The 13,089-nt window shown below is 44.7% G+C and overlaps 1 pseudogene; it reads right to left on the bottom strand.

Annotated features, from left to right (window-relative positions):
* Nucleotides 1–225: 225 nt before the first annotated feature.
* The window catches only part of LOC125506039, a 33,271-nt pseudogene continuing 20,407 nt past the window's right edge, over nucleotides 226–13,089 (bottom strand).

Below are 13,089 nucleotides of genomic sequence, written 5' to 3'. Positions count from 1 at the left end.
TTCACCACAAACTCAACTTAATCCAAGCTGATAATTCATCACAAACTAAACTTAATTAAAGCTGATAATTGAAACTGGTAATTCATCACAAACAACATACAATCCAAGGTTCATTGCTACAGAAATAATAGAGTTCACCATAATAAAGCTTAACACATTACAAGCTTTCCTCCATAGCTACTACAAAAGACATCATTGACACACATGGTCAGACAACAACACAACTTAGTCCTCATCACAAATAGCCTTAATCTGGTGAAGCTTCCTCTTGTTGCTATCACCTGCTGTCTTGAGCTCAACAATGCAGGAAGCAAGAGTACTCTTCTCCATGGTCAACTTCTCATTCACTTTCATCAGCTCAGCAATGCGACAATCCACCCGATTCTTCTCTTTCTTCAGGTCATCCTTCTATTTCTTCAGGCCAGCATAACGAATCTCCAAAGTCCTCTTATCAGAGCTCAATTTTTCCTTCTCTTTAAGATGGTTGAACTTCAAATTCCTAATGACAGTGGCTTGAGCTACATGAATTTGCTTTAACTGGTCAACAACAGCCTTCAATTTTTTGATCTCGGCATCCTTTGTCATGCTGCTTTCCACACTCACTGAAATGTTCTTAGCATCATTCTTCTGGTTTACCTCAGGCTGGCTATCCTTATAATCCAAGAGGTTGTTCACATATTCAACAAGCTTCTCATATGTCTCCTGCAACTCTTTTTTCTGTCGTGTGAGATTGTGTACACTGCATGAATGCTCCAGACATGCCATCTTGTTATTATGCTGGCTATCCTCATACATAAGCACAGCTTATGAATAGCATTCTGCATATGCTCTGGCCAATGCTCATCTACCCACTGCACTAATCCAGAATTTGCAACACCCTACAATAGAAAAAATCAGTTCAAAATTACAGACATTACTTACAAATTCAGTTAAATAGCTGATTCAGAATCAGATTCATTTAATGATGACTAATTATGAAAACTACAACTGAAAGTGCTAGTGATCGACTAGAGGGGGGGTGAATAGGAGTTTTTTATGAAAGTCTTCAAAGCATTGAAGTTTCGAAGACAAACGATGAAAATAAACCTATTACCATGCAGCGGAAGGTAGACTACACAAAGCAAGCCATAGTCAAGTATTCAATGAAGTGAAAGCACAACGACTAATAGCAGCTAGGCAGTATAGATCAGGTAGGAAGATAGTGTGAAGCCAATCAGAACAAGCGATCACTCAGTGAAGACAAAAGATAATGCAATCATACAATGACTTCACCAGAGCCAAAAAGGGGGAGATTGTAAGTGCATCTAGTGCCACCCCTAGTTGGTTTTGGAGTATTGACGACAAACCTAGTTGAGGGACTAATGTGTTTGTGAGAATTGCAGGAAAACACAGGTAGAAGTCCCTCATTGATTTGGTTTTCCTACCAGAGATGACCCCTAAAAATGTATGAAGACATTGAAGTCAAAGGTGGTATGTGAAGACATTCACATTGAAGACTATGACAAGAGAAGACATCGCGTGAAGACTATGGAGCGCGAAGACTTAGCAGTTTCGCTGTTCTTTGTTTTTCTTTGTTGAGTCATAGGAACCACCGTACTGTTATGTGGGGTCCAAGAGAACCAGTCAGAATGACTGAAGTGATGCTTAACCAAAATCCTATGTCTTCGAGTGAAGACTATGAGAGCAAATCTTGTCCAGAGTGGATAAGTCAGCTTTGCTTGTAGCCCAAGTAGAGTTGTCGTGTGTGTTTGAAATCTGACCGTTAGAACACGTGTCAGTTCCTTAGTGACCCCGGGTCATTTCGGACAAATCAGGTCGGGTTGCCTAGTGGCTATAAATAGCCGACCCCCTACAACCATAAACGGTTCGCTGCTCAGAGTTTGAGTACGGCTTTTGTCGTTTGAGAGCAACCCACCTCAAAGCCTTTGAGAGAGAATTCCTTGCGAGGATAAAGCCCTAAACACCCAGAGCCAAAGAGTGTTAGGCATCACTTAAGTCTTCCTGTCTGTGTGATCTGAAGACTTATTACACTTGAGGACTGTGAATCCTCCAGCCGGTTAGGCATCGCGTTCTGAGCATCCAAGAGTCATTGTGGATCGCCGGTGAATGAAGTCTGTGAAGGTTTGGAAGTCTACCTTGAAGACTTACCAGAGTGATTGGGCGAGGACTGGGTGTCCTTAGCTCAAGGGTAATAAGGTGAAGACGGGGTCTTCTGAGTTGAATCTCAGCCTCCCTAACCAGACGCACAGTTGTCACAGCAACTGGAACTGGTCCAACAAATCATTGTCTTCAACGAGTCACTGGTTTCATCCTTCCCTTCCCTTTACTTATTGTTGGTCCTTGTGAAGTCATTGTACGATTGCATCACCATTTGGCTTCACTGAGTGATTACTTGTTCTGATTGGCTTCACAATATCTTCCTACCTGATCCTTACTGCCTAGCTGCTATTAGTCATTGTGCTTTCACTTCATTGAATACTTGACTATGGTTTGCCTAGTGTAGTTTACCATCCGCTGCATGATAATAGGTTTATTTCTATCGTTTGTCTTTGAAACTTATATGTTTTGAAGACTTTCATAAAAATCGCCTATTCACCCCCCCTCTAGTCGATCACTAGCACTATCAATTGGTATCAGAGCAAGGTACTCCCTTGTTGTGTGTGATTCGGTTTAACCACCTGGAATTTTAGCTATGTCGACTGCAGGGATAATTAAAGTCTCCGCTGCGTGCCCCGTCTTCGATGGAACTGAATATCCCTACTGGAAGAATAAGATGCGCATGCATCTTGAAGCCATTGATGTCGACCTATGGTATGTCGTCAAGAACGGCGTTCCCAAGGCTGGAGAAGTGGTCACTGCTGCTGATGTCAAGAAGTTCGTTCAACTGGACTCTACTGCCAAGAATATCATCTGTGGTCATCTGACCAAAGGACAGTATGGCCGCGTGAGTGCTTTGGAAACATCTAAGCTAGTCTGGGACTGGCTCTCGAAGGTCAACAAAGGCATCTCAACCCAGAGAGATCAGAGAATCAGTGTCCTTCGCAACCTCTTCATCCGCTTCAAGAGAAATAACAATGAGAATGTCCAGCTCACGTTTGATCGACTCACTGACATCACAAATGAGCTTCAAGCCCTCGGCGCTACTGAGATCACCAAGCATGAAGTCGTCAAGACACTCCTGAGATCACTTGACAGTTCGTTTGACACCCTAGCCCTGATGATGCAAGAACGTCCTGTTTTCAAGACACTCGATCCGTCTGACATACTTGAGAGGCTCAACACACATGAGTTTCAGCTTTCTGAGAAAAGAGACATCTACGATCCCAACTATGGGCGAACTCGTGCCTTGAAGGCAAAAGCTGTCTCCTCATCTGAAGAAGAATCTGACAGCAGTTCTGATGATCTTGAAGACATTGGAAAGGAGCTTGCTATGCTTGTGAAGAAGTTCCAAAAATTCACCAAGAAGAAAGGCTTCAGAAAGTCTTCACGATCAAGCTCAAGAAATGATGAAGCTTCTGCTCATGACTACAAGAAGAGAACATGCCACAAGTGCAAGAAACCTGGCCACTACATCTCTGAGTGTCCGCAGTGGGACAATGAGAACAACAAGAACAAGAAGAGCAAGGAATATGACTCTGACGATAAGAAGAAGAAGAAATACTCAAAGTCTTCTTCCAAGTCTTCCTCAAAGTCTTCATCACACAAGAAGAGCTCATCTGGCAAGGCACGTGCGTTTGTTGGCAAGGAAATGGATTCAGAGGAGGAGTCCGCTTCTGAGGAGGAGTCCGATTCTGGCGTTGCGAGTCTGGCTACAGCATACGTTGCCAAGTCCATCTTCAACACTGAAGACAATGATTTCATCACCGACACTGATGCAAATGACAAGGACTACTCCGCTCCTACCTACTGCTTCATGGCACGCGGTGCCAAGGTAAACACACGCACTCCTCACTATCAAACTTCTAGTGAAGATGACTCTGATTGTGGTTCCAAACCTAGCTACAAAACACTTGCTAAAATTGCAACTGAACAACAGAAAGCTATGGAACATATTCAAAAACTGTTAGACAAAAGCGATGATCTGTTAGACGCTGAAATGACTCGATCTCAGTCCTTAATTGAAGACATAAAAAATCTTCACGTTAAGTATGAGGAACTTGAAAGTCGTCATGAAACGCTCTCAACAACTCATGAAAATCTTTCCTATCATTATCTTCAAAGGAAGCAAGATCTTGAGAAATTGAGAGCGGCTCATGAAGATCTTTAAAAGGAAAATGAGTCACTTCACGCCGAACAGATCAGTTCCGCTCAGGGAGGATTTGAACCACCATGTCTTAAATGCATTGAGCGTGACAACGCTACTTCTATTGCTGAGTGTTCTACTGCTGCTAATATTGCAATATCTTCAACTGTTGATGTGGTAACTAACCCCTCTGCTGAGGATACCACTGCTATTGCTGATGAGAATGCTAGGTTGAAGACATTGCTTGAAACAGGGATGTAAAAAAGTCTCAAAGGGCATCAAACACTATGTGATGTCCTCAAAAGGCAGATCCTGAACCGAAACCCTAGGAAAGAGGGTGTTGGGTTAGAAAGGAAAATGAATGCTGATGGCTCTTACTGGAAACCTGAGCAGTACCCCAAAACCACATGGGTTGCTGCAAAGGAACCTTCAGCGGATCCATCCACCCTATCTGGCTTCACTTGTGCTAATCACATTGTTATTGATGAATCCTTTGATGCAAACTATAAACTGTTTAAGAATCAGAATGGTGAAGTGTTTGCCAGGTATATTGGTAATAACTGCAGGAATGGACTGCCTATGAAGAAGATCTGGGTGCCGAAAAGGTGTTTGGAGAATCTTCCTGTGAATGTCATCATGACACCATAGGTGAAGAATACAAACCCCAGAACACAGGCTTCATACAGTCCAAAGACTTCATACAGACAGAGGACTCACCTGAGTCGCACTAACGCAAATGTTTTGCAGGGAAACCATACTCAGGCCTGTGAATATGAGCGCGTTTCATCAAACCGCCATGTTCATAAGACCAAGAACTATTCTGCTTATTCTTATGAGTACTATTGTCCACCTGCAAGACTTTTTGCTAGGGCTCCAAAGCCAAAGTTCTCAGATTCTGCACTTAGACTCATTGCTTCGAAGCCACCCTTGAAGATGTGGGTGGCTAAGAAAGCTTAACTCTCTTTTGCAGGGAAAGGTCTCCAGCCGAAAACCAAAATCGTCTGACGCTATTGCTGGGGACCTTAAACATCTTGTAGGGCACAAGATCAAATGCCCAAATGGTCTTATTATGTACTTTGTTCCTGAATCGCTTGCCACTCGCCCTATCAGTCCAAATCTCAATCTAAGCTTTCATAATCCACTGGTTCGTCAAATGTTTTTGCTTCACAATTCTCTTCGTGAAGCCTATCCCCCTAACTGCACTGTAGGGTACAACACCAGCTGCTTCAGAATGGATTATTGATAGTGGGTGTACCAATCACATGACTAGCAAGCGAAGCCTTCTTATGGACTCAACACTACGTCCATCTGACAAAAGTCACATCACATTTGCTGACACTGGTAAAAGCAAGGTATTGGGTCTAGGTAGAGTTGCAATCTCAAAGGATCAAGACATGGATAAACTCATGCTTGTTGAATCCCTTGGATTCAATTTAATGTCTGTTTCAATGCTTTGCGATTTAAACATCATCTGGGTCCCGACGACAATGGTAAAGAGTTTGATCAAAAGGTATACCGCTCCATGATTGGTTCTTTACTTTATCTATGTGCATCTAGGCCAGATATTATGCTTAGTGTTTGCATGTGTGCTCGATTCCAAGCGGCACCAAAGGAATCGCATCACTTAGCTGTGAAGCGAATTCTTCGATATTTGGCTCACACCCCAACATTAGGATTATGGTATCCAAAGGGCTCAGAGTTTGATCTGGTTGGATTCTCAGATGCTGATTATGCTGGTGACAAGGTGGATCACAAGTCTACATCAGGCACATGTCATTTTCTACGACGATCACTTGTATGTTGGTCTTCAAAGAAACAGATCTGTGTATCTCTCTCCACTGCTGAATCTGAATACATTACTGCTGGATCTTGCCGCGCTCAGCTTCTATGGATGAAGCAAACACTCAAAGACTATGGCATTCATCTGAAGCAAGTGCCACTCTACTGCGACAACGAAAGCGCCATCAAGATTGCCAACAACCCAGTTCAGCACTCGAAGACAGAGCACATTGAAATTCGTCATCACTTTCTCAGAGATCATGTTGTGAAGGAAGATATTGATATCATACACGTCAACACTGAAGAGCAATTGGCAGATATCTTCACCAAGCCCTTGGATGAGAAGAGATTTTGCAAGTTACGGTGTGAGCTAAATATCTTGGAATCCTCAAATGTCCTGTGATCAGGCACACATCCTAACACTTATGCATATTGATGACTTAGATGTGCAACACACGAAGTAAAGTATATCTTCAATCAATGAAGACATACATTCTAAGTGTGAATACATTAATGTGAAATTTGACTTCGGAGCGCCACGATAATTGTGCGCCGTGTCTGGGTCTAATACTTCCTATACGGTGGGTAACGCCACCACCAAATTCCTCTGTTTGAAGTGTTTCACCCATGCGTTACATTTGCTATGTCTTCACATTTTGTTTGTCTTCATTCTCAACTTTTCTTCATGATTATCTTCACTATGTTGGTTTGATTGTCTTTCTCACATATATATACTAGTGTTCTGTCCTCTACAGCATTCACTTATAGCTATGTCTTCTTGTTGAATCTTTTGAACTAAGTGAATGTGATCGGACCCTAACCTCTCTATGCTTTTTATCTCAAACTCTATCTCTCCAAATCATATGCATTCTCTTGAAACTGTCAAATGTCTTCTCTGCGTCCTTGTCAGCAGAAGATACAGAGACAAACATTAAGTCCGCTTTCAATGCTAATTCCTTCACCTGAAACCCGGAGAAGTGGGAACGACCACCCGACAATCCAGGCGTGCGTGGGAACGTGGAACAACCTCTGATATGTTGCATGATGGCCATGTGTCCTTCAGATGTGAATCGCCAGGGGCACCTGTGTAATAACACTGTGCCGTCCCTGTCCCTATAAATACATGCCTCACCACAGTCATTATCCTTTCTTCCACTCTCGCACAAACCCTAGCGCCACCGCTAGCCCTCAACGACACCGGCGACGAAGCGCTTAGCTGCCGCGACCTCTCCGACGCCGTCTTCACGCCGGCCGCGGACATCGTCCTCTCCGCCGTCGCCATAGGTGTCCTCCGTCGCCAAGTTAGGGCACGGACGATCGAACTGCTCGGCCTCATCTCCCTCTCCGTCTAGGAGTTCTTCGTGTGGTAAATAAAACTTCCTTTTTACGGCCCCTTTGATCCTATAGATTCATCACTTTCTACCACAAGCTGTTTCTGTTCACACAAGTTGGATCTATTTCATACTGCATCTCATAATATGCCTAGTATGTTCACTTATGCTTCACAAAGTAGTTAGATTCCTCACTTGTACTTATTCGTGGATTCGTACAAATCTGGAACCAACTCTCTATCTATGAGTGAATGTCTTCGCACTATGAGGTCAATGTCCTCTAAACTGATTTATCTTCAAAATCTTCTGAGAATGCATATGACCTCTTCCCCTTCCCTCGCACCTTAATGCTGTCACAGGTACATGTCCGTGGGAGAATCCCTTGGTTCTCATAGTCTGCATTCATTTACAGAATTCTTACAGCATCATATAAATTCTCCCGAAGCCAGTTCCTGTTTGTTCAGCAAGTGAAAGCCTTTGAAGCCTTTGAACGTGTTGAAGCCATTCAGTTTGAAGTTCATGGCTGTAGAGAAATCAGTAAGGAAGGGTGGTAGACAGCGTCGTGGGGGAACGTCAAGAGATTTGTCTGATGACCTCTCAGAGCTTTACAAGACAGATCCTGAAGAGGATTACAATCAGCGCAAGACCCGAATCCAATGGATTCGAAGATATTGGGCAGAACAATGGTTCAAGTACAGGTTTGTGACCCAGGAATATGCTGAGAAAAATGCCATCAAGCGACCATGGGGAGACATCCTATACAGAATTCTTCAACCCAGGTCCAGAGATGAAGCCATTGAACAAGGCTTCTATCCCTGCATGGTCCGTGGACCACAGCCTGCGGATGCACACCCATCGTCATTGCTATGGTGTCGTGACAACAATTTGTTCAAACGCAACTTCCAGTTTGCCAAGAATTTGTCTAAGCAAAACAAGAAGTCATTGGGACTAGACTTCAACCCTAGTCCTTCTGCTCCCCGTGCCGATGGCACCCGCGAAGCTGAACCCAATCTTGTTGGGCCCTTCTACAACCTGGAAGGTCTCATCACTCATATCATGGTTCAAGGGACAGCCGTGGATGAGCCTGCGGATGACGCTGAATCTGATGAAGCGCCTGCACCGCCGAAGCCAAAGAAACTGAAGAAGCCTAAAGCTTCAAAGCCTGCCTCGGCACCAAAAATCTCACGGGTGAAGCCACTGGCTACTGCACCTCCTGAAGACAGTGTGCAGTCTAAAGATTTGTCACGCATCTCCAAGCCCTCGAGAGTAAAGATGCCCTTGCAACACACCAGCCAAGAACTGACTGCTGCTGCTATTCTGCGCAATGATGCCATTGATCTGTCCAGCGATGAAGATCTTGCAGATGACGCTCTTGAGCAACTGATCAAGAGCAAAGAAGAAGCAGAAATCTTCAATGATTTGCCTCTCTTTGATGTGGCAATTATCCACAACTTCATTGATGAGTGGTTTGAAACCCCCAATCTCAGCTTTGAGGATCTGCAACTTCCAATTGGCCTCAGCGTTGCCTTCTCTGGTGCCATTGCTTCTGAGCTGGCTCTAGCTCAGTGCATAGTTGAGCTGAAGCACAAAATTGACTATGAGAAAGCTCAGTTCAAGAAGCACATGGCAGAGCTCAGCGTGCAAGAGGTCAAAAACTTCAAGATCATGCTGCACGAGCTCAAAAAAGCCTTTCTCAAGAAGCATGAAGAAGCTCAAGGTTCTCGTGAACGCATGAAGAGTCTGGCTGACAAGTGTGTGCAAGCCTACAATGAGGCTGAGAAGCGTAAGGCTCTTGGTCGTCCTGGCATCGATCCTAGGATGGTTGCAAAGAAGAAGAAGAAGCCAGCTGTGGCCGAACCCAAAGCACCAAGGCAGGAAGCACATCCCATTGTCATCCCAGCCAGCATGACTGGCTCGAAGCCAAAGGTCAGGTCAACCACTTCAGAACTGAAGAAGACGAGGACTGCTGAGGCTGAAGCCAGAAAGAGGAAACATCCTGAAGCCTCTGATGCTGCCGCCTCCAAGAAGAAGCGCAAAACCAAGAAGGATCGGGCTACTCCCACAAAGCCCTTAGTTGTTGAACCTATCTCAATGGTTCGCCCTGCAGCTGAACATCAAGAGCGCCAACTGATTGTCCATGAGCCTGCTTCCACACAGGCTCATGAAGCTGAAGACATTCCAGCAGTTGATCCCACCGCTGCTGAAGACATTGGTCACCATGACAATGTTGAAGATGATGTAGTTCTTCCTCAGATTGAGCACCAACTGGTATCATCGCCTGTGCTTACGCACAGCGAACTCATCAGCATTGGTCGTCCTTTGACGCCAATTGCTCAGGATGCATCATGGGATGATCACCCACAACAACAAGTCACACCACCCCAGCAAGAAGAAGAAGAAGATGACCTTGAGGCCCAGCCAACTCCATCTTCAAAGGCGTCGCCAGCGTTACGCAGGCTTTGCAAAGGACCAAGGCCTCAAGTCTCTCTTTCGATCGTTCCAGAAGGAGAAGTGCCTCACCAATCTGTTGCACGTCAAGTGTTTCAAGATGCCACTCCTACTGTGAATGTCTCCGAGTCTGAGGCTAAATCTGCTGAAGACATTCCGGCTGCATCAGCCGACGACACACAAGAAGAAGAACGTGTCCCTACTCCCCCCATTACTGAAGAAGTTGTTCTCGAGGAGAACATGTCTATGCCCGACCCTCCAGCTCATCAAGTGGAGGCTGAGAATCTTGAGGCTGCCACCACCAACACAAATGAAGCCAATGACGTAGTCGTGGCTCAAGCAAATGTGGAGCCTGCACCAACCAATGTGCCAGAAGTCAATGAAGCCAATGATGCAACCGCTCCTGTTCCTGCGCCTACTGCTGGTCCTCAGTTTGACTATCACGTTGAGCACAGGCCTCAGTACAGAAGCCAATGCCAAGGTTGCCCAGGTTTCCAGGTCCTGCATCGGCACCCGGATATTTTAATGTCAACAGCTTCAAAGCAGACAACACCTTCTTCAATAGCGCCAAGAACCCCTACTCAAGGGAAAGAATATCTTCTAATCGGTTCTGGAGCTATCCGCAATGAAGTTATTACTCATGCATTCTGTACAATCAAGGTCGTATTTTCCCTCATATGCGTCTTGACACTGAAGCCATAACTGGTCTGCCTTGCTTGGAAAAAGCTCTGGATTGCTTCAAAGATTCTGGATTGTTGCCGTTCGTCACCGACAAAGAGCACTGGAACGAAGAATTGCTGCTCCAATTCTATGCCACTCTTCACATTCGTGGCTACAACAGAGATCCGAAGACTTGGGTCCTTGAGTGGATGACCAGAAATGTTCATCACGAAGCCAAAGCCTTTGATATCATTGAGCTCACTGGTCTGCCCACTCCTGGAGATCTTTATGAACCTGGTTGTCAGCTTCACAGTGAAGCTATGGAGAGCATCTTTCAGAAGCCTGAACCGAACATGAGTCAGATGCTTAGTATGATGAAGCCTTTGCCACAAGACGCTGCATATCCTAAGGAGTTCTTTGTTGAAGACCTGGAGTATCTGCCAAGGACTATCTATGACATTAAAAGGTGAACTCTCTGTCCCATCAAAGGACATTCTCCACATGCAAAGCTGGAAGGTGCAATGAAGACTTTGGTCTTCTATATTCTTCATGGCAAATGCTTCAATGCACAAGACTTCTTCATCCTCCAACTTGCTGCATCAGGATCTGATCTTTTTGGCTTGAAGTTCTACGCTCCATGGATAATGCGGCTGATTAAACTCCACTCAGCTATCTCATATCAGCCATCTGCTCGCAATCATCGGATCTTTCTGCCTGATGTGGATATGTCCGTTGAAGCCATTTATCTAGAGCCTGCCAAGGAACCTCTTAGTATTCAGAATGCGGAGCATTAAAGTTTCACTTAGAACATTGAAGGAGTTGAAGCAGTCACTCGTGTTTATCCTCTGGCTAGTACTACACATGCACCTCATCGTGCCCTCACTGAAGCCACTGAAAGCACCATTGCCCAACGGCCCAAGAAGCGATCTCGTGTTCTCAATGACCGAGAGCTTCTGGTTGCCCTTCATCAGAAACAGGATAGGCATCATGACTGGTTGAAGCGCCAAATGCAAAGCCTCTTGGTGGACGTAAACAGGATTCGCAATCTTGCCACCAAGAATGCCTTTGTTGCCCATGAAACCTGTCGGCGTACATGGAAAGGACTGACGCTTATGTGCTCTGAGAATGATCTTCAAGAGGATGGCTTCTCTGAACGCTTCAAGTTTGACTCCACACCTCCAAGAAGGACTGTGTTGCGACGAACTCAGTCTCTTGAAGACTCTGAGTTCTCTTCCTCCGCGGAAACTATGAATGCCAGAGTGATCGATGACGAAGACGATGCTACTTCACCGCCTCCCACTTCTGCATGCATCGACACTGCCCCGAGTTCGTCTGCACCGCCTAACAACACTGACGACCTTGCTGCTTCACCTACTCCTCATGGGAACGAGTAGACGCTCTATGTCTTCAAACCTTTTTGGTCCTTACTGACAAAAGGGGGAGAAGCATATGAGTTTGATAGTCTTCAAGCGGGTCCATATGGGCGGTTGCTTTATATTTTGCCTAGTGTTTACAACTCTCGTTTTGATACATTTGGTTCTTTGAGTTGTAACACTTAAAACTCGATGGTCATCTGCTACTTATTTTCTATTCTGTCATGCGATGATAAATTCCGCATGTGCGACGATAAATTCCGCACTTAGATCATTTTGCAGATGCCCATTTTTCATTATGCATGTCATTATCTTCACATACTTTTTCATGCATGATGAATTGTCATCATAAGTTGAAGAGGATCTCCACAAGTACAACCTGCCATGTGCATTTGCATACCAAAAGCAAATTACTTATATGCACATCTTCAGGGGGAGCCTTTGCCACTTATGAATACAATGACCTATCCTTTACAATTTCACATATTTTATTCCCCGTTGAAAACTTCAACTAGTTTGTCATCAATCACCAAAAAGGGGGAGATTGTAAGTGCATCTAGTGCCACCCCTAGTTGGTTTTGGAGTATTGACGACAAACCTATTTGAGGGACTAATGTGTTTGTGAGAATTGCAGGATAACACAGGTAGAAGTTCCTCATTGATTTGGTTTTCCTACCAGAGATGACCCCTAAAAATGTATGAAGACATTGAAGTCAAAGGTGGTATGTGAAGACATTCACATTGAAGACTATGACAAGAGAAGACATCACATGAAGACTATGGAGCGCGAAGACTTAGCAGTTTCGCTGTTCTGTGTTTTTCTTTGTTGAGTCATAGGAACCACCGTACTGTTAAGTGGGGTCCAAGAGAACCAGTCAGAATGACTGAAGTGATGCTTAACCAAAATCCTATGTCTTCGAGTGAAGACTATGAGAGAAAATCTTATCCAGAGTGGATAAGTCAGCTTTGCTTGTAGCCCAAGTAAAGTTGCCGTGTGTGTTTGAAATCTGACAGTTGGAACACGTGTCAGTTCCTTAGTGACCCAGGGTCATTTCGGACAAATCAGGTCGGGTTGCCTAGTGGCTATAAATAGCCCACCCCTACAACCATAAACGGTTGGCTGCTCAGAGTTTGAGTACGGCTTTTGTCGTTTGAGAGCAACCCACCTTGAAGCCTTTGAGAGAGAATTCCTTGCGAGGATAAAGCCCTAAACACCCAGAGCCAAAGAGTGTTAGGCATCACTTAAGTCTTCCTG

This window comes from Triticum urartu, chromosome 5, assembly GCF_003073215.2.
Source record: "Triticum urartu cultivar G1812 chromosome 5, Tu2.1, whole genome shotgun sequence".
NCBI lineage: Eukaryota > Viridiplantae > Streptophyta > Magnoliopsida > Poales > Poaceae > Triticum > Triticum urartu.
This window is presented reverse-complemented; position numbering and strand designations above follow the sequence as displayed.